Source organism: Leptodactylus fuscus, chromosome 6 (assembly GCF_031893055.1).
Source record: "Leptodactylus fuscus isolate aLepFus1 chromosome 6, aLepFus1.hap2, whole genome shotgun sequence".
In the NCBI taxonomy this organism is placed as follows: domain Eukaryota; kingdom Metazoa; phylum Chordata; class Amphibia; order Anura; family Leptodactylidae; genus Leptodactylus; species Leptodactylus fuscus.
The window spans coordinates 76,273,364-76,292,687 of record NC_134270.1 but is presented as its reverse complement, the minus strand read 5'-3'; the positions used below and the strand labels follow the sequence as shown (position 1 = coordinate 76,292,687).

General features: G+C 43.5%; 1 long non-coding RNA gene across 1 annotated transcript in view; it reads right to left on the bottom strand.

Moving 5' to 3' along the window:
• The window catches only part of LOC142210868 (uncharacterized), an 892,280-nt gene continuing 872,956 nt past the window's right edge, over nucleotides 1–19,324 (bottom strand). The window contains exon 3 of the long non-coding RNA XR_012717004.1: nucleotides 1–47. This is a non-coding gene — a long non-coding RNA (uncharacterized LOC142210868). The remainder of the gene's footprint in view (nucleotides 48–19,324) is intronic.

Here is a 19,324-nt window from a genome sequence, read left to right as displayed (position 1 = left end):
TAGAACCCCCAATAACACTACTGTCACCACACCACCATCTGTACAGTCTCTCCCCTCACCTTCTGTTTCTATCCCTCTTCCCTCATTGATTGTAAACCCTCACTGGCAGGGGCCTCTACCCCATTGTGCCAGCCGGTCACTATTAGTATTGTTTGTGTTGTATATTTTGTGTAAAGTACTAAATACTAAATCACTTAGCACAGAGATGAGATATCCAATATGTTCATTAAACCACTGGCTTTATATAGGAACATGGATCACAAGGAAAAGGACACTATGTGACAAAAAGGGTCATATGTCAAAAAAGTTATGTGACAAGAAAATTGGAAACACTATTCCATCTGGCACACTTGCCAGTCTAACTTTCAGAAGTAGTATAAAGTGTGCATAAAAACCTGGATAGTTAAAAGGGATCATCTAAACTTATGTTAACTGATGCCCTTTCCCAATAATATGTTTGGGAAATAAGGGGGAGAGATACACTGTAACAATCACTAACATATCTTATTAGGACAGTTTATACCCCTATTACAACTGGCCAAAGATGTAGGGGTTATGCTAAGGACTTGTTAAGCTGTGGATCACAAAGGGTCAGAGGAACCTAGAAATGACAGATGGTATTTCTCTTTCTTTCAATCCCTTCTTGCTATCGGCTTTAAACTATGCCAACAAAATCTGGACGTGTATCCTTACCCAATGGGCACAGTCAGACAGATTGTCAGCCAGAAAACCATTACATTGACTGGTAGACCCAGATTCTGAAACAATAACAATAGGTTACTCCACTACTGTAGTGCATGTTCAATGCATGGCATGTGTTACCTTAAAGACAGCAGGACCTCAATTGCACCAGCCATCAATCTACGTCTCATCTTCTCCTTGACACTGCTGTACTTATGAAGGCATACTGCTTGAATGCACATGGAAAAGCAAGACTACCATGCTGTGAGGAGACACAAGAGCTAACAATAAGAAAGCGGGTGAGATGACAGCAGGATACATCCTGTGTGCAGCTAATATGACAATAAGACCCTCCATGGCCATTTATAAAACTTCCATGAGAAAACGCTAAATTCCACAGCTATGAAGGCATCTCTTATCTTCTTTATCATGATAAATATATTATGATGAAATAAACATTTACAAAAGGTCTGCATTAAATATCTATGTAATAATATGGTACACACTTTACATCCTGATCCTACTAATATTTGCTGACATTAAAGGTATGGATCACCAAGACAAACCCTCTAGAAATGAAGGTATCTGTAGAAAGTGGAAATCTCAAAGTTGGGGGTAGACAGTAATAACATGGGATGAGTCAAAAGATCAGAGAGATCATCAAGATGGAGTGTCAAAAGACATAGATATAAAAAAAACTGTATTTGTCATAATATTTGTAAAAAGTATTTCACTTTGTATAAAGGATTTGTGTGATGTCATCCGAGTGTCAAACAAGGTAGACTATTTAGACTTGCTTGGTCTTCAGCCCTTGTTAGATGAAACCTAATATTCTGGATATAAACTAACTTACCTGTTACCATTGCCATACTACTGACGTCATCGTTTATCACAAAACCTGTCTGATCCTTAGTTTTGCCATCTCTTGATGGATACCTGTTCACCTTTGTGAATTTGTTTAACCAGGTCCAGAACAGTAGCTTGAAGATCCATTAACCAAGTGGAATATCACAATGCCCCCCACCCACAATGTATAATTTATAATTATGGAGGAGGAGGGCTTGTGATGAGGGATATTTGGGGGCATTTTTTTGTGGTTAATGGACAATAGTGCTGATGCAAGATACCGAACTATCAGCTGTGAGCAGGAGATCTCACCACCTACCAAAGGAACTGCCACATGTTATCATGATAGCTGCATATGTCCCCCACCTCTGCAAAAATGTTTTTCTGCCTGTTATATCTACATGCTGTGACCCCTCCTCGTGTCCTCCAACCACATTCGGCTGTATTATTAACATCACTCCGCACAGAGAACTAAATGATCCTGCAGTGTGTCTGTTTCTTTCGTTTTAGTTGCTATGATTCCTAGGATTTCTCTGCCATGAGCTTCTATGTGTTTCTCTCTTGTTATATACTACTGTACCATCTATGAAACTGTATCACTGAAATTTCCCCATTGTGGGACTATTAAAGGATTATCTTATCTTATTGGTATGTACTTATCTGGCTGAGACACCCCTACAAGCATCAGGGTCAAGTAAAAGCTGCTGTCGCTGCACTCTCTATTGCTATAAACCTGGCCAGACCTGGTCTTGCGGAGAACTAAAGAGGTTTGTTACATCCTTTTTGCAGATTCGTTTAACAGATGCAACAAATGGATGGCCATCCGTTTACGTAGACATCAATGTTAAATGACGTAAAATCTTGCCATGTTTATATTCTGTGCAATACATTTATCTTGCATTTTAGGCTGACACTGTACATTGCGAAAAATATGAAAAGCTATGTTGGGGGTGAGATTTAGGCTAAGGTGCATCATGTTTTTTCCACAGCGTTTTTCATTGTGTTTTGCTTGAGTTTTCCTCTGCGGACTTTTGCCCTTATTATATCTATAGGAAAAATGCCAGCGTTTCCGCAGTTATAACAGACACTGTGATGTTCCTCTGTAGATATTTTTCTGCAATGTTTGGATAGGATTACCCAGAATCTCATTCACTTTGCAGGTACTGTAAAATGCATTGTTTTCGCAATGTGATGTTTCAGCCTTAAAGGTAATTGGCTAAAATGTCACCTGACCCCCCTCATAGCACGTATGCACATATAATGATGTAGCAGAGCAGAGAAAGCTGCATACACATTCTTCGATGACTCTCTCCAGAACAAAAGGATCAGATAGTTGATATCTACCTGCCTGATTTTTATCTCCTGACATGTTTAGCAGTAGAAATCTCACATGTACAGTCTGCTTTTAGTATTACAAAACTACTAGTGCATACTTGCCAACAAGCACAAATTTGCCAAGATTGTCATAAATTTTCTCTGAGATGATTCTGGCAAATTCAGCTTGTTGCAGCTGAAAAATTAATGGAGATTAGTGAGCTTCCATCTGAAGCTGAGGCCCCAAGTTGCAGATTTTTTTTTTGGTTGTTTTTCTATGTTTTTTTTGAGCCATAGCCAGGACTGGCTACCAAATGGAATTATTGATAATAAAGATAACAAACTCCGATAGAACTGGGATAACACAGTTATGTCTCAGGCAGATATGTACATATATATTATATTACAGGTGTGGCCTGAATAAACATTGGGTCTCACCACAAGAGGGCATAACACTGCTGCCATATAATAAGGCTCTCAGAGGATACATTTCCGTAGGCTCCGGATGGCGGAGGCATACCAGCAGTAGAGAGCGCTGGGCCAGTTCCTTTGTCTACCATCCAGATACAGGTAGCACCCTTATTACACACCACTGCTTCTTCTTGTACCAGTTCCAGGCTCCTGACAGAGGGAATTTTGGTGTCATAAGACCCATTATGTGTCCAGCCATTAAAGGACAGTCGCTATCGCCTTTGTTTACAGTTGTATCGTGAATAAGATATCAGCTATGGACTGGACCTTATTGTCTTTGGTGACAAATCCTGGTTCAGTTTGATATCCAACATCAGTCAAGATTGAGTATGGAGACTTTGTGGTGAGCGCTTTAATCCTGGCTTTTCTGTGGAGCAACACACTACCCCCAACTGCTGGTGTGAAGATCTGGGCAACCACTGAATACAACAGTTTTAGTGATATGAGGGACATTAACAGCTCAGTAATATATATACAGTAGGACACCCTACAGCCATATGTGTTACCTGTCATGGCAGGATTTCCAACTGGCATTTCAGCAGGATTATGCTCACCCACACACAGCAAGTGTTTCCCAGGAAGGTAGTTTCCATAGTACAACACTTCCTTGGGACTAACTGGGACACCAACTTCAGAAACCTAGGAGTGTTGCAGACCCAGCTACAATATCTGTGACCAAATATACTACAGTATATCATATGGAACCTGTATGTCTCCAACCATAACCGTATTTCATCTTGTATTCAGGCTAGAGATGGCCCAACAGGGTACTACTCTTTCTTGGTGAATTATTATTAATAATAACAACAACAACAATAATAATTTTAATATTGTTTTGCATATAGAAAGCACTTCAATGTCTTCCTTCTGCAAAATCAGCTGTTGACTTTCACTTAATAAAACACAGCAGAATCGACAGTAACTAAGGCAGCTTTTCTGCATCATGTGACCTAAGCCATAGAGTCATGGTCCCTATACAGTGGCATGAAAGCATCATTTTTTTGCATATTGCTTTGCACCAGTTACCTGCTGGATGATGTAAATTGTATTCTGCACCAATATAGCACAATTAATTCTATTGCAGCATTCTGTGACATTGATTCGCATCCAGTATTATTTTATGGGATTGCATAATTTGTTGAGAACCAATTGAGAACCATCCCTCGACTTCCTACAATCTTAGCATATTACAAGAGACTATGCTAAGCCATCTCTGATATCATTATGAAGAGTTTTTACTTGTAACAATAAAGACTGGGCCATGGAAAATAGCATCCAATATAAAAACCTGTGTCATGCATTGAGACTGCTTCTTCTACGCCACGTTTATCATTGGCAATCTTAATAAAGCCTTTATTACAGCGTGCATTGCCATTATTCCATTCCTGCTCAGAATTACTAACTAGTGTGTGTTCTTTCTTATCTTAGCACACGAGACCCTTGACCTATGTAATTAGTGTCCCTGTTCCCCACCCTGCTGTGCCCTTAGGTCTCCTGTTGCTAAGGAGGTATTGAGGGCCCCAGAAGCTAACAGCTGGAGTTCTGCCTTTTGCAAAGACTTCCAGCCTAATTGTTTTAATGAAGGTGGTCCCCGAGCTTTGTTCAGAGTGCCAGCACCAGACTGATACATGGTGCCTTCTACTGTGTGAAGCTATTTTTCAAGCACGGTTCATTTATCATTGTAAATGTGAGCCCTTCTTCTCCTGAGGAAGAAAATAGGGCTGGTGCGCATTGATGGGACGCATATGGTCCCACCCTCCCCTTCTGTTCCATGCGTGGACACGCTGAGCAGACTGTAGAGAGCATATTGGTCCATGCACAAGTCATCCTGGCTGCATTGTGGCTGATGTAAGGCTTGAATTCACATGAACACTTCATCATTTCTACATAAAGGGACCAATGTATAGTGTGCAACTGTAGCATGCAAATACAAACACAATGAAGGGGCCCAAGTGTCGCACTTTACATATTATCACTAAGATCTAACAATAATGTAAAAATATAAGTCAGCAGTGAAAGAGGAAAAAGAAGAAGTATTTACATGAACTAGAGTCAGTGGTGATGGGAGTTTTCTAGCGGGTCAACAAGTTAGACTGGTTTGGGCTATACCTTGGAAATTTTGATAAATCCGACTTTATTGGTGACCCCTGGCTACAATTTACCTGCTTCACAGCCAGACTTCTAAGCTGCTTTGCAGGTGGAGTGTAATTGGTAGTATCAGTGTTGGGTCTGTACTAAGGCAAACTATGGCCTGATATTATAATATAGGACCTCTAATGCAATGCAGGATTTATTTAAGCTGCAAAAGATCCATTCAGCCATTTCCTACTTTTTTTGCTTTTTTAAAAAGTAGGTGAAAATGATGCCCACTATTCAGCTTTTTAACTGCAAAATCCAATGTATTTCCACTGCTGCCAAAATGCTGTGCTTTCACAATGTAGGGCTTCAGCCTTTTAGATTAATTTTTAGTTAAAACTTTCACTAAAAGATTGCAATGAAAGTGTTCTTCCCAATGGAATTCCTCTAAATAATGTGTCCAGAGATATATGGGACCACACTGGTAGGTAATTGGTTAATCAGATCATTAAATGTCAGTTTTCCTTTGGTAAAAGCACATAATATCACCAGTAAACAAAAGTGGAGCTAATCTAATAAGTTCCAGTGGCCTCATCCTGCATGCTATTCATAGGACTGCTATGCATTGAAAAGAATGGGATTCTCAGGGGTAACTGCAGAGACAGACGGCTTCCTGGACATCTCTTTGTCCTGGGTGACAAGTGCAATGTGGAATAGCTGTATGCTACCAGTCCTGCTTAAACACTCCTTAATATGCTTTCTGGCCAAACTCTAGAACATTGCACATAATAATATGTGAGAGTTCCATTAAAAAAAAATTCATTTACGGAGAAAAATGAGGGGAATTCAATAAGACTATTATTTCATTTGCCAATGTTACTAAATTCTCCTCCTGGCACAAGATGCTCCTGAATTATTAAGAGGCTTCGGCCTCTCATTACAGATTACAGGTATAACTCACCCCAGTTTTCTGGCATGTATTAGGCTGGATTCATATAGCTATGGTGTATGACAATGAACAACTGACATGTGAGGCTCTATTCTCATCGGTGATCGAGTTTCTGTTCGGGGAGTCCATTTAGGGACCCTCCCCCCATATGGAAACCTACACGCATTAAAAAGCAGATACCTGGGAAACCGCATTTAGCACCTGAATTATATCTGTAACCTTTGGATTTACCCTGATTTAGATCACCATGGGATTATATGCTGGTGTAAGGTTTTACTGGAAGTACAGCGGGATCCAATGGATTGAAGCCCAAGAAAAAAGACCCCCGCTTACAATGTCTTCAACACTCAAGTGATTGAAAGTAACACTGTTTATTGATTACGCGTTTCGAGGGTTTTTTGTGTTTGGATACAAACACAACCTCTTCAGAGGTTATGCAATCCTGCTATAACATTTGAGTTCTGATGAAGAGGTCATGTTTGTATTCAAACACAAAAAAACCCGAAACGCGTTATCAATAAACGGTGTTACTTTCAATCACTTGAGTGTTGAAGACATCGTGAGCGCCATTGGGGGTCTCACTTCTTGGGCTTTAATCCATTGGATCCCGCTGTACTTCCAGTATCTTCCAACAACTCTTTCTACCAGGAGAGCTATTTAATCCCAAGTTGGCAAACCAATGTCTGGATACCAATCATCTCCCATTTTACCTAATTTGAGAGGACAATAGTCCTAGGAAACGTATGGGACTTTTTTGAGGACAAGTTGTTATGTCAGTCCAGGTAGCTGCAACGGGGCTAAGGGATTGCAGTAGGGAATCTCGCCCTGCACTACTCCCACTAGCTAACCCGGTCCCTGCCTCACGGGTGTAGGTCGGCTGTTCTCAGGCTAAACCTGACCCCGACAGCTCCTCTCTCACTGACACCGTAGGCCTAGAGGGAAGTGGGAGAAGGAATGCCCTATAAGATCTCTAGGGACTGGAGACTAAAGGGGGCCACCCCTAACGAACAAGTGAAGCTGCTACTGACAGGGACTGACAAGGGTGTGCGCTGACTAACAACACAAGCAGCACACAGGAAACATGTAGGAAAGGAATTCCCCAAACCAATATGGGAAGGAACCGTACACTAGGAAACAAACACAGGGAAACTGAGTAGAAATCAAAGGATAAGGCAATTCACTCACACAGTCAATTATACACGGAGGGAGGATTGGTGAACACAGAAGGGAAAACACACAAACCAACTTGTTCACCCAAAACCTCCCAAAAACCAACCACGGAACTTCCTCTATCCAAGATAACCACCTACTCCTCCTGCTAAGGCCTAGCTCTGTAAAAGCGACACTCAGCACAGAACCATGGGAGGCATGGGTTTATATACAGAGTAGAGACCACTCCTCCCAGGTGCAAATGGGAGGACAGACTAATGAACCAGGAAATCAAGCTGCCTACCAACAGTGCGTGCGAGCAAGTCAGAAGGTGTGCACCAATACCCACGACACAAAATACTCCTAACAGGATCCTCCCCTCAAGGAGAAGACTCCGGATTCTCTAGGAGCATCCTTCTTCGGGAACTCCTTGTGGAATTTCTCCACGAGTCTGGGGGCTGACATATCCGACTCCAGAACCCAAGAATTATCTTCAGGACCGTATCCCTTCCATGCCACCAGATACCGTAGCTTCCCCCGAACATATTTGCTATCCAGAACTCGGGATATCTCATACTCCCCGGACTCAGAAACTGGTGGAACTTTAACTGGAGACGTTCCCTTCTTGGCCTTCTTTAACAAGGAGACATGAAACACCCGGTTTATCTTCCACCTTTTAGGTAGTTGCAGCTGCGCCGCCACTTCATTTACCATCTTGATGATCTTAAAAGGACCCACAAACCTGGGACTCAGCTTCTTGCTAGGAACCTTCAACCTGATATTCTTGGTGGACAACCAAACCATCTCACCAGGGAAGAACTGCAACTCCCCTCTCTTCCTATCCGCCTGGACCTTAGCCTGGTGCGACGCCCGCACCAGATTCTCTCGGATACGGGACCATACCCCTTGCAGCTTTTTAGAAAATAGCTCCTCCTCCGGAACTGGGGACGAAATGGAAGAAAATACTCCGAAAACAGGATGTCTACCACCGGAGCAAAAAAAAGGTGTGGTACCTGTGGCGTTGGAATCATGGTTGTTTAAGGAAAATTCTGCCAGGGGAAGAAAGTCAGCCCAATTATTCTGATTCTCTCGAACAAAACACCTCAAAAACTGTTCCACATCCTGATTCTTCCTCTCTGTTTGCCCGTTAGACTCCGGGTGAAACCCGGAGGAAAACGACAGTGTAACTCCCAACCTGCTGCAAAAAGCCCGCCAGAATTTAGCCACAAATTGCGGACCCCTGTCCGAAACGATCTCCTCAGGAAGACCATGCAACCTTACAATTTCTTTAATAAATGACCCTGATAGTGTCTTGGCACATGGCAGCCTGGAAAACGGGATCAAATGGCACATTTTCGTGAAGCGGTCAACGACTACCCAAATGACCGTGAAACCCTTAGACACTGGAAGGCCCGTGATGAAATCCATAGACAGATGAGTCCAAGGTGCCTTAGGAGGTTCTAACGGATGTAGAAGACCGTGGGGACGGGTATGCGACGCCTTGGCTCTTGCACAGACCGAACAATTTTGAACAAACTGCAAGACATCCTTACTCCACCCTGGCCACCAAAAATTCCTAGACACCAATCTCATGGTCTCTGAAACCCCCGGGTGACCAGCAAGAACCGACTCGTGACACTCCCTCAGTAGACTTTGTCGGAGAGTAGTTGGGACAAACAGCTTGTTTCTAGGTATCTTGGAAGGTGCAGCGTGTTGCGCTTCGATCAAGGCTTTCTCCAATTTCGTGCCCAATACTGCTACCACCACTCCATCCCCAAGAATAGTGGCCGGCGCCTCTCGTTCCTCCTCAGTCGACATATACCGGGATAAAGCATCAGCCTTAACATTCTTTGAACCCGGCACATAAGTCACGGTAAAATGGAACCGCGCAAAAAATAGAGCCCATCTGGCCTGCCGTGCATTTAATCTCTTCGCCGACCCAAGATAAACCAAATTCTTGTGATCGGTAAATACCTGGACTGGCCTTCTGGCCCCCTCCAGGAAATGACGCCAATGTTCGAACGCTAGTTTTATTGCCAGTAGTTCTCTATCTCCGATGTCATAATTCCGTTCAGAGGCAGAGAATTTCTTAGAAAAGAAGGCACAGGGATGCGTACCCTCCTCGAACTCCTGAGAAAGTACTGCACCCACCCCCACCGAGGAGGCATCCACCTCCACTCGGAAGGCCAACCTCTCATCCGGCTGTCTCAAAATGGGAGCGGAGGAGAATCGTTTCTTCAATTCTTCAAACGCGGCTAGCGCCTCTGGCGACCACTTAGCACAGTCAGCCCCCTTCTTAGTCAAGTCCGAGATGGGTTTCACAACCTCAGAAAATCCCTTAATAAACTGGCGATAATAGTTGGAGAATCCCAAGAACCGTTGGACCGCCTTTAGGTTCTCAGGTCGCGGCCACTCCAAGACTGCCCTGACCTTCTCAGGATCCATCTCGAACCCCTTGTCCGATAGGATATAGCCAAGGAAACATAATTTATTGACCGCGAACACACATTTCTCCAGCTTAGCACTTAATTGGTTAACCCTCAGGAGATTTAAAACCTCTCTCACTCTCTCCCAATGAGTCTCCAAATCCGGGGTGTAAATGAGTATATCGTCCAGATAGACCACAACCCCCCTCCCTATGACGGCACTTAGTACATCATTAATAAAATTCTGAAAAAACGCGGGCGCATTGGTTAGACCGAAAGGCATCACCAGATTCTCAAAGTGTCCTAGGGGTGTGTTAAACGCTGTTTTCCACTCATCCCCCTTCTTGATTCTCAGCAAGTTATACGCCCCACGTAAATCTATTTTACTAAACCAGCGAGCTCCCGTAATCTGGCTGAAAAGATCCGAGATCAACGGGATGGGATAGGGATTCCGCACCGTGATTTTATTAATCTCCCTAAAATCCAAACAAGGGCGCAACCCTCCATCTTTCTTCTTTACAAAGAAAAACCCCACTGCTACTGGGGACTTAGATGGGCGAATATGCCCCACCTCTAGACTCCCCTCAATATACTCTTTGAGCGCCTCCCTCTCCGGAATAGTGAGATTGTACAACCTTGTCTTGGGTAGCACAGCATCTGGTATAAATTTAATCGAGCAATCATAGGTGCGATGTGGTGGTAATGTCTTGGCTGCCCTTTCCTCAAAGACCTCCCTGAACTCACATATCTCTTGAGGCAAATTATCTATAGACAAAGACATCACGGATATGGGCAGACATCGACCATTACACCCCTGCCCCCAAGAAACTACTGTCTCGGTCTCCCAGTTGATAATAGGGTTATGCTGCTTCAGCCAGGGCCACCCCAACACTACTTGTGCTGGTAATTTAGCCAACAAGAACAAGTCAATCTCTTCCCTGTGGCCACCCACAATAAACTCCAAACCCTCCACCTGTTTGGAGATGACAGATTGCTGTAGAGGGGTCTTATCAATAGCCCACACCGGTATCTGAGACTTCAAGACCAAAGGACTCACCCTTAGTTGCTCGCAAAACTCTGAGTCAATAAGGTTGACTGCCGAACCACAATCAACCAAAATCCGGCACTTCTGCCCATTTACCCATCCTTCAAGGGTCAACCCAGCAGTCTGAGTACAGGAAATATGCACACCTCCCTCCTTAGTAGGTTTTCTCCCCTTACTCTCAATAGACCTGGGGTTATTACCCTCCTTGGCGAACCATTCTCTGGAGGGGCATACCCTTGCTAAATGTCCCATTCCTCCACACACAAAACAGCGTACTGTGCGGGACCCTTCACTCTTGGGTCTAGCACTTCGCACAGTGGCCCCAATCTGCATGGGTTGGTCCCCGGGGTCCTCTCTAAAAACAGAGAATTGAGGAGGGCTAAGCCCCCCAGGACTCTTGTCTCCACGCTCCCGGAGGCGCCGTCCAACTCTAATTGCCAGCTGCATGGCCTCATCTAGATCTCCAGGAACAGGGTGAGAAACTAGATGATCTTTAACCTGGTCCGAGAGCCCTGTCTCAAACTGACTAAGTAGAGCGGGGTCATTCCAGTGTACTTCTGCTGCCCACCTACGAAACTCTGTGCAATATTTCTCTATAGCGTGATCCCCCTGCACCACACGTCGTAGGTTATACTCAGCCGTGCGTACCCTGTCTGGGTCGTCATACAGTAACCCCATTGTGGAGAAAAACGCCTCTACAGTTAGTAAGCAAGCTGAGTCGGCTGGTAACGAATGTGCCCAGATGAGGGGATCATCTCTCAATAAAGTAATAATAATCCCAACTCTCTGTACCTCAGAACCGGAGGAAAACGGCCGTAGCCGGAAATACAAAAGACAGTCCTTTTGAAATCGGAAAAAATCTGTCCTCTTACCTCGGAAGGGTTCAGGTAAGCTGACTTTTGGCTCCAGAGGCCGACCCACAGGGGCGCTACTCACCTGCCTCTGTATGCCCTCCACCTGAGAGGCTGTGTGTTGAGCCAACTGCTGTACTTGAGATACGCCAGAAGCTTGGATGGCATCCATTCGTAGCTTGATCCCCTCCATCTCAGTGGAGATCTGCTGCACCGCCTGGTACAACTGTTTCAGGTCCGTCATAATGCAAACGAACCCTTTTTTTTTTTTTTTTTTTTTTTACCGGCTGAGTGTACTGTTATGTCAGTCCAGGTAGCTGCAACGGGGCTAAGGGATTGCAGTAGGGAATCTCGCCCTGCACTACTCCCACTAGCTAACCCGGTCCCTGCCTCACGGGTGTAGGTCGGCTGTTCTCAGGCTAAACCTGACCCCGACAGCTCCTCTCTCACTGACACCGTAGGCCTAGAGGGAAGTGGGAGAAGGAATGCCCTATAAGATCTCTAGGGACTGGAGACTAAAGGGGGCCACCCCTAACGAACAAGTGAAGCTGCTACTGACAGGGACTGACAAGGGTGTGCGCTGACTAACAACACAAGCAGCACACAGGAAACATGTAGGAAAGGAATTCCCCAAACCAATATGGGAAGGAACCGTACACTAGGAAACAAACACAGGGAAACTGAGTAGAAATCAAAGGATAAGGCAATTCACTCACACAGTCAATTATACACGGAGGGAGGATTGGTGAACACAGAAGGGAAAACACACAAACCAACTTGTTCACCCAAAACCTCCCAAAAACCAACCACGGAACTTCCTCTATCCAAGATAACCACCTACTCCTCCTGCTAAGGCCTAGCTCTGTAAAAGCGACACTCAGCACAGAACCATGGGAGGCATGGGTTTAAATACAGAGTAGAGACCACTCCTCCCAGGTGCAAATGGGAGGACAGACTAATGAACCAGGAAATCAAGCTGCCTACCAACAGTGCGTGCGAGCAAGTCAGAAGGTGTGCACCAATACCCACGACACAAAATACTCCTAACACAAGTTTCCAAACATGACCCAATTTAATATTTCCAAATGGAAGAGCAAGATATCCTTCTTTTTTGGTTCCTCTCCATCCAGCAGGTGTAAGGTTTTATTAAGACGACCATCATTGAAATGGCTATTAAAAGTGGATGACAGACCACTGGCTAATTTTCATCTGTGGGGAAGCTGTTTTAAGGCCCCACATTGCAGAAAAACTGATTTTTTGTTGCAGATTTTGCTGTGGTTTTTTTGAGCCAAAGCCAAGAGTGGTGTGAGAAGGTGACAGGCAGAGTGCTGGAGTCCAGATATATCAGGTTTCTGACTTATGTTTGGTCGAGGGCAGATCTGGACTAGGCCTCAGCCCAGGTTTAGATCCTTGGCTCATTACTGGGCCAGAAAAGGCTGCAGCTCCTGCATTCCAGTGCAGTTCCATGGGGTGAAAGGAGATGTATGATTCTGTCCTTTAACCCTGAGTCCAGTGAGACAATATTACGTTTGTTTTGTACGTGTGGCTGGAAGTAAGCCACACGTATAGTTAGGTTATCAGTTCTGTTTAGTTAGTTGCTCAGACGAGCAGGTTTTTTTATTTTGTTTTTTCCTGAAGTTAAGGCTGTATTTTGTCTTTTGCTCATTTTGTGCCTGAAGTCAAGTTTTATTCATTTTCCTGTTTTTTTTTTTTGTTTTTTTTTTTTTTTAAATAAACCAGTTTGCTGCATTTTTTGTGTCCTTGTCTTGACTGTTTGGGTCCACACCACTACTTCTACTAAACTAACTTCCCACAGTGGCTACAATAGGATTGGAAAATATATAGGAATGACTTATATTCTCACTTCTTCACAATCCATTCACGGCTTTGGCTTAAAAAAAACTGCAGCAAAATCTGCAATAAAAAAGTCATCTTTACTGATTTCCATAGACTTTCATTTGTTCTGAAAATGTGGATTTGATGGTTTTTCAGAAATAAGCCATCACTCAGCCATTTTAACCATTTTTACGTGAATAGAGCCTATGTCCAGTCCAGTGGCCATGCAAGAGTACACTAAATATGTTGTAGTCTAGAAAGTATGATTAAAGAAGAAACTTAATCCACATAATTATCCCAATCCCATGTATTTTATCCTGATCACAACACGGTATTCCATTCCCAAATGTAATTATTGTCTAATCCTTTTACAACATGGGGGTTTGCTGCATTTAGAATGTGACTGGGCTGTAATTGTGGGAAAGGTGTGGAAAGAAGGGCAGCTTAAGGAAATTGGCACTACTGTGTGGCAACAAGGAAGTTCACAAGACTGTGCTCTAAAGCTGGCCGTACACATTAGATTTTTGGGGGTTAGCCATGTAACTGCTGTGAATGTTCACCACGACTGACCATAAGAAAATGGAATTTTTGTGGCAAGTTATTAGCAAATTTTCACAAACTAAGTGAACTTTGTTTTCTTTCTAGCAATTAAACTGTTCACCTGATCAGGCATTTTAGTTCTTAATGTTGATGGTGGGATCATTTCTATGAACATCGATCACATGGCCAGTTGATGGCCATCCCATATCTAATATATATGACAAACTTAAGTAGTGTCCTCCAAGTGCAGGCTTTCAGGGCACACTTAGGCTACATTCACATGACAGTGAATAATATTTTCAATGGACGTCACACAGCAGCATTGATTTCTCGGTCAGTTAATGGGGCTGCTTTTGGATGGACACAAAGTTCTGCATGTCCGACTTTATTTCGGTCCAAAAAACGAGGTTTCACGACAGAGAAGCTGCAAACGAACACCTGCAGATTGCTGTAAAAACCCATTGAAGTGAATGGGTTTTTAAACGGACTGTTGGCAAGTTGTTCCCAATCTGATTTTCTGGAATTTCGGCAAATTCATGACGGACGGACAGCAGGTTCAAGTATAAACGAGGCATAAGTAGCATATTATAATTTTTTAACAAGTGCCCCACTTGTTTATAACTGTGAGGAACCCCAACCTAGAATATTTAACTCAAAAATACCACCTATATTCTCCTTCAACATACCTTAAAGAGGACCTTTCACCACTTTTGGGCACATGCAGTGTTATATACTGCCAGAAAGCCGACAGTGCGCTGATTTCAGCGCACTGTCGGCTTTCCCGATCTGTGCCCGGTGTAAAGAGCCTACGGTCCCGGTACCGTAGTGCTCTATGGTCAGAAGGGCGTTTCTGACCATTAGCCAGAGACGTCCTTCTGCCTCGCGGCGCCAATCGCGCTGTGCTGTGGAGCCAGGAGGAACTCCCGCTCCTGATAATGCTCGTCTATGGATGAGCTGTGTGAGCAGAGGGAGGGGGCGTTCCTCCCCGCTCCACAGTACAGCGCGATTGGCGCCGCGAGGCAGAAGGACGTCTCTGGCTAATGGTCAGAAACGCCCTTCTGACCATAGAGCACTACGGTACCGGCACCGTAGGCTCTTTACACCGGGCACAGATCGGGAAAGCCGACAGTGCGCTGAAATCAGCGCACTGTCGGCTTTCTGGCAGTATATAACACTGCATGTGCCCAAAAGTGGTGAAAGGTCCTCTTTAATATTAATACAGGCTTCAGACCAAAACCCTAAACAGAGAACCCAGCCCAAAACTTCAAAACAAGACCCCAGACTAGACTCCCTTAACAAGTCCAATCACAAAACAGATCCCATAAACTAATACAGACCTCAGTTTAAACCTCTTAAGCTAACCCTAGGTTTCCCTTTTTCCCAGGAGATGGCAAGTATAGAAACTGTAAGTAATAAAGAACTTATGTAAATATACAGATAGGTCCGGAAATTTTTGGACAGCGATATACTGTACATAATCTTTGTGATTTGTTATTGGAGCTCTGCATATCACCACTGTGTCCAATCAACCTTGCTGCTTTTGATTGATACTTTTTTCTTCCCATTATTCTAGTACAAGTTGATCTTAGTGTCATCTGTCCAAACAATGCTGTCCCAGAACTGGGCTGTCACCTTTAGACGTTTTTTTTTTTTTTTTTTTTTGACAAAGTCTATTCTGTCCTTTCAATTTATGAGGTTGATTAATGGTTTGCACTTTGTGGTGAACTCTCTGTAATTGCTTCCCCATGGAAAAGATTATTTGCTCATCTACTACTGTTATCTTCTATATACATCTAAACCTATTTCAGTTCCTGATCTCACCTGTGCACTCTTTTTTTTTTTTTTTACCAGAAAGTAACAAACTGTTGATTTGGCCATTCCTAACATTTTTGCTATCTGTCTGATGGATTTCTTCATTTTTTTTCAGCTTAATAATGGTCTGTTTCTCTTCCATTGAGTGCTCCTTTGACTGCATGTAGTGGGTTCACAGCAACAGCTTCCATATGCCACAGATGGAATCAAATCCAGACCTTTTACCTGCTTAATTGATGATGGATTAACAATAGAATAGACTAGAGATGAGCAAGTAGTATTTGATCGAATACCTCCCTGCCATAGGTATGCGTGTAAGCGGCCGAACACGAAGGGGTGAGCGAGTTCTATTCGAAATGACAGTTTCGAATAGCACGCACCCATAGCAATGAATGGAGCCGGCTGCATCCATTCATTCCTATGGATGCATGCTATTCGAAACTGTTGTTTCGAATAGTATTCGCTTATCTCTAATAGTGACACAAAGTGGTGCATAAGCAGAGATGCCTTAAGGTACCATGGTATGAGCCCTTAGTTTCTGATGTTACATAAGGAGTGAGACTTAATAAGGTTCCATGCATACAAACATGTATGTACAAACATATTTTTCAAAGCTAGCCAAACTCACGTCTGTGTAGTGACATGGGTCCATGTAGGAGTCCTATACCTGTCTGTTTTGTGGCCCCAACTCACTGAAGGAAATCAATGGGTGTGTGTAGGTCATCCGTGCCATTTTAGTAAGAGTAAGACACACCTAATTTATTAAGAGGCTAGTGCATTGTTTGTTGCAGATTTTGTAGTATTTTTGTCCTCCAAGAGTGGCTTCAAAAGGAATGGAAAATATAAAAGAAATGCTTAGGATGTGTTTGCATTACAGTGATTTTATGCTTGCTACATTTATGAAAAAAGATGGAGGGGATGTATTTAGGTACATTTATTATTCAATAAATGTTGATTTACCCAGCTATACCTAAACTCTGAAAGGGAAATCTGGCAAACTATGGTATGAGAAGAGAAGGATTTATTTAGGCAGATTTAGTATTGAGCAATCCCCATTACCCAGTTTTCCCTAGACACTGTATGACAAATCTCCCTTCAGTGTTCTCATCACTGTTTGCTGCTGTTGCCTAAAGGTTGCCAACATGTGAAGCTTTGTATAACTTTTAGAGATCTGAGACAGTGAACCAGCCAGTCACAGAATAGGGATTTTTAAAGTCTGTTCATAGCTTGCCATGTGCCTGCTATTAGTTAATTGTAACTAGTTAGGCTACTGTTCTCTGATCATATACGTTGGTTTGCTGTATTGCTGACTTTGACAGGTTGGTCATTTTTATTCCTTAGATTCTGCTCCCCTAGTCTGACCTGCCTTGTGAGTTTTGCTGTGGATTCTGGTTTTGTAAGGGAATTGCTAAGACAGCAATTCCCAGAACTGTTAAATCCTGGGAGGGGCACAAGAGACAGTGAGCCCTAAGCTGAAGCCCCCCGCTTTCCCTTCCTATTGCCAGGCCCTATCCTAGGTAATAGGCGACAACCACGAGGACAATCCCTCCCTGAATATGTGAAACACAAAACGCAGACAAGACGAACAACAACAAAGGGAGGTCAGCTAGCCAGGGTTCGGTAACAAGAGAGCGATGCAGTGCCAAATCGGAGTCAAGAGAATAGTCAATGAGGAAAGCCAAAGGTCAGGTATAATAGTATAAGCAAACAGGGAACGTAAGAGCAGGTAAGCGCACGGCAATAACAAGCACTGGTGTGAATGGGAACCAAGGCTAAATAGGGAGGAAGAACCCGCCCATGGAGTTCACAGAAAGGCAGCTGTCAATCACAGGGCAAGGCCAGATTAACCACTTAATGGACAGAGGCAACCTTGGCAGAAGACGGGTGTGGTGCAAATCCAATTAAGGACTAGAGCCGTGTTCACACAGTGCAACTAAAAACTTTAAGCAGATTCTCAAACTGCACACGCCTACTGCGCCGCAGCATGCGAGCAGAGGGTGGTGCAGTGACCCGAACAGGCAGAGATGTTACAGGTTTGTTTTCAGTTTGTAGTGCAATGTATTTCTGGCAAATCCCATCCACACATTGCAGAAAAACCATTGTGGTTTTGGAAAATTGCAGCATGTTATTTATACCTACAGAAACACCAGCAGTTATAATGGAAGCAGATAATCCACAGAGGAAACCTCTGCTAACTTTCTGTGGTTTTTCCCGTAGTTTTTTTTTTTTTTTTTTGCTGCAGCCTGCTACATGGGGCCTTAGCCGTAGGGGGCATTCACACTTGCACTCCTGTTTGCTGTGTCATTCTGCTGGGTTTCCAACCTATGCCCCAGAGTAACTGGATAGGGGACGGCATCTCGGCGGTCAGTATTAAAACCCATCCATTTGAATGGTTTTTAAAAGCAAACTGCTGGTGTCCATATTCAGCCTATGGGACTCTCGCTAGGTAGCTCACTAGCTACTCTCGGAGGTAGGTCATATGGCTATGACAGACCTGGGAGCCTTCATACAGCCATCCTACAACAAGAAAGGTTTACACTCACTACTCGCATTATAATGCATTTTCAAAACTATGATGTGAAGCCATCAGATCATCTCCCTCTCTTTTTTGGTACATGCAGATGGCTTTCTATGTGTTTGTTGGGTTTTTGTATGCACAACAATTACTCCACCTCCACCCGAGCTCAAAAACCTCATAAAGATATGACATCCAAAATCAACAAGGAAGGGCAGTGTTTATTTAACAGACGTGATGCCGCTCCAGACACACCTTCACCTCATTGTCCCAGCGATGATCATACATCTGTGTCATGGTAAGGACACGAGAAGCTGAATCATTAGTAAATACACCTATGACTTGTATACATGACTGTTTTATCTGTCATTTCCCCTCCTTCATTTTTTTTTGTGCTAAAAATGGGAACTAATTTTAACTGAGGGTATAAGGATAAATTTTAATATTAAAGAGGGTTTCTAAATGTTTTTATCACGCTCTACAATGACGTTAAATAACTAATACTGTATACTGATGTGATGTGCACAGGCAGAAGGTAAATAAATACTGGCCCCGACTCAACAGACTGGCATGTATTCTTTGTTAATTTAAGTCATTCTAATAAGTAGATGAAAGAACAAGAATATTCCTTTAAGTTCTGATGGGAACCAACACCCATTCTTGTAAAAATCCAAAATGGGATATACCAGGCCCTATGGTAGCGGGGGCGCCTTTGGACAGTGGAACAGTACCACATTTGCTGTCCAAGATAGTGGGTCCATGCTGCCCCAAAACACTGTCGGGTCTATTCTGAAAATATGTACCAGTTTATGG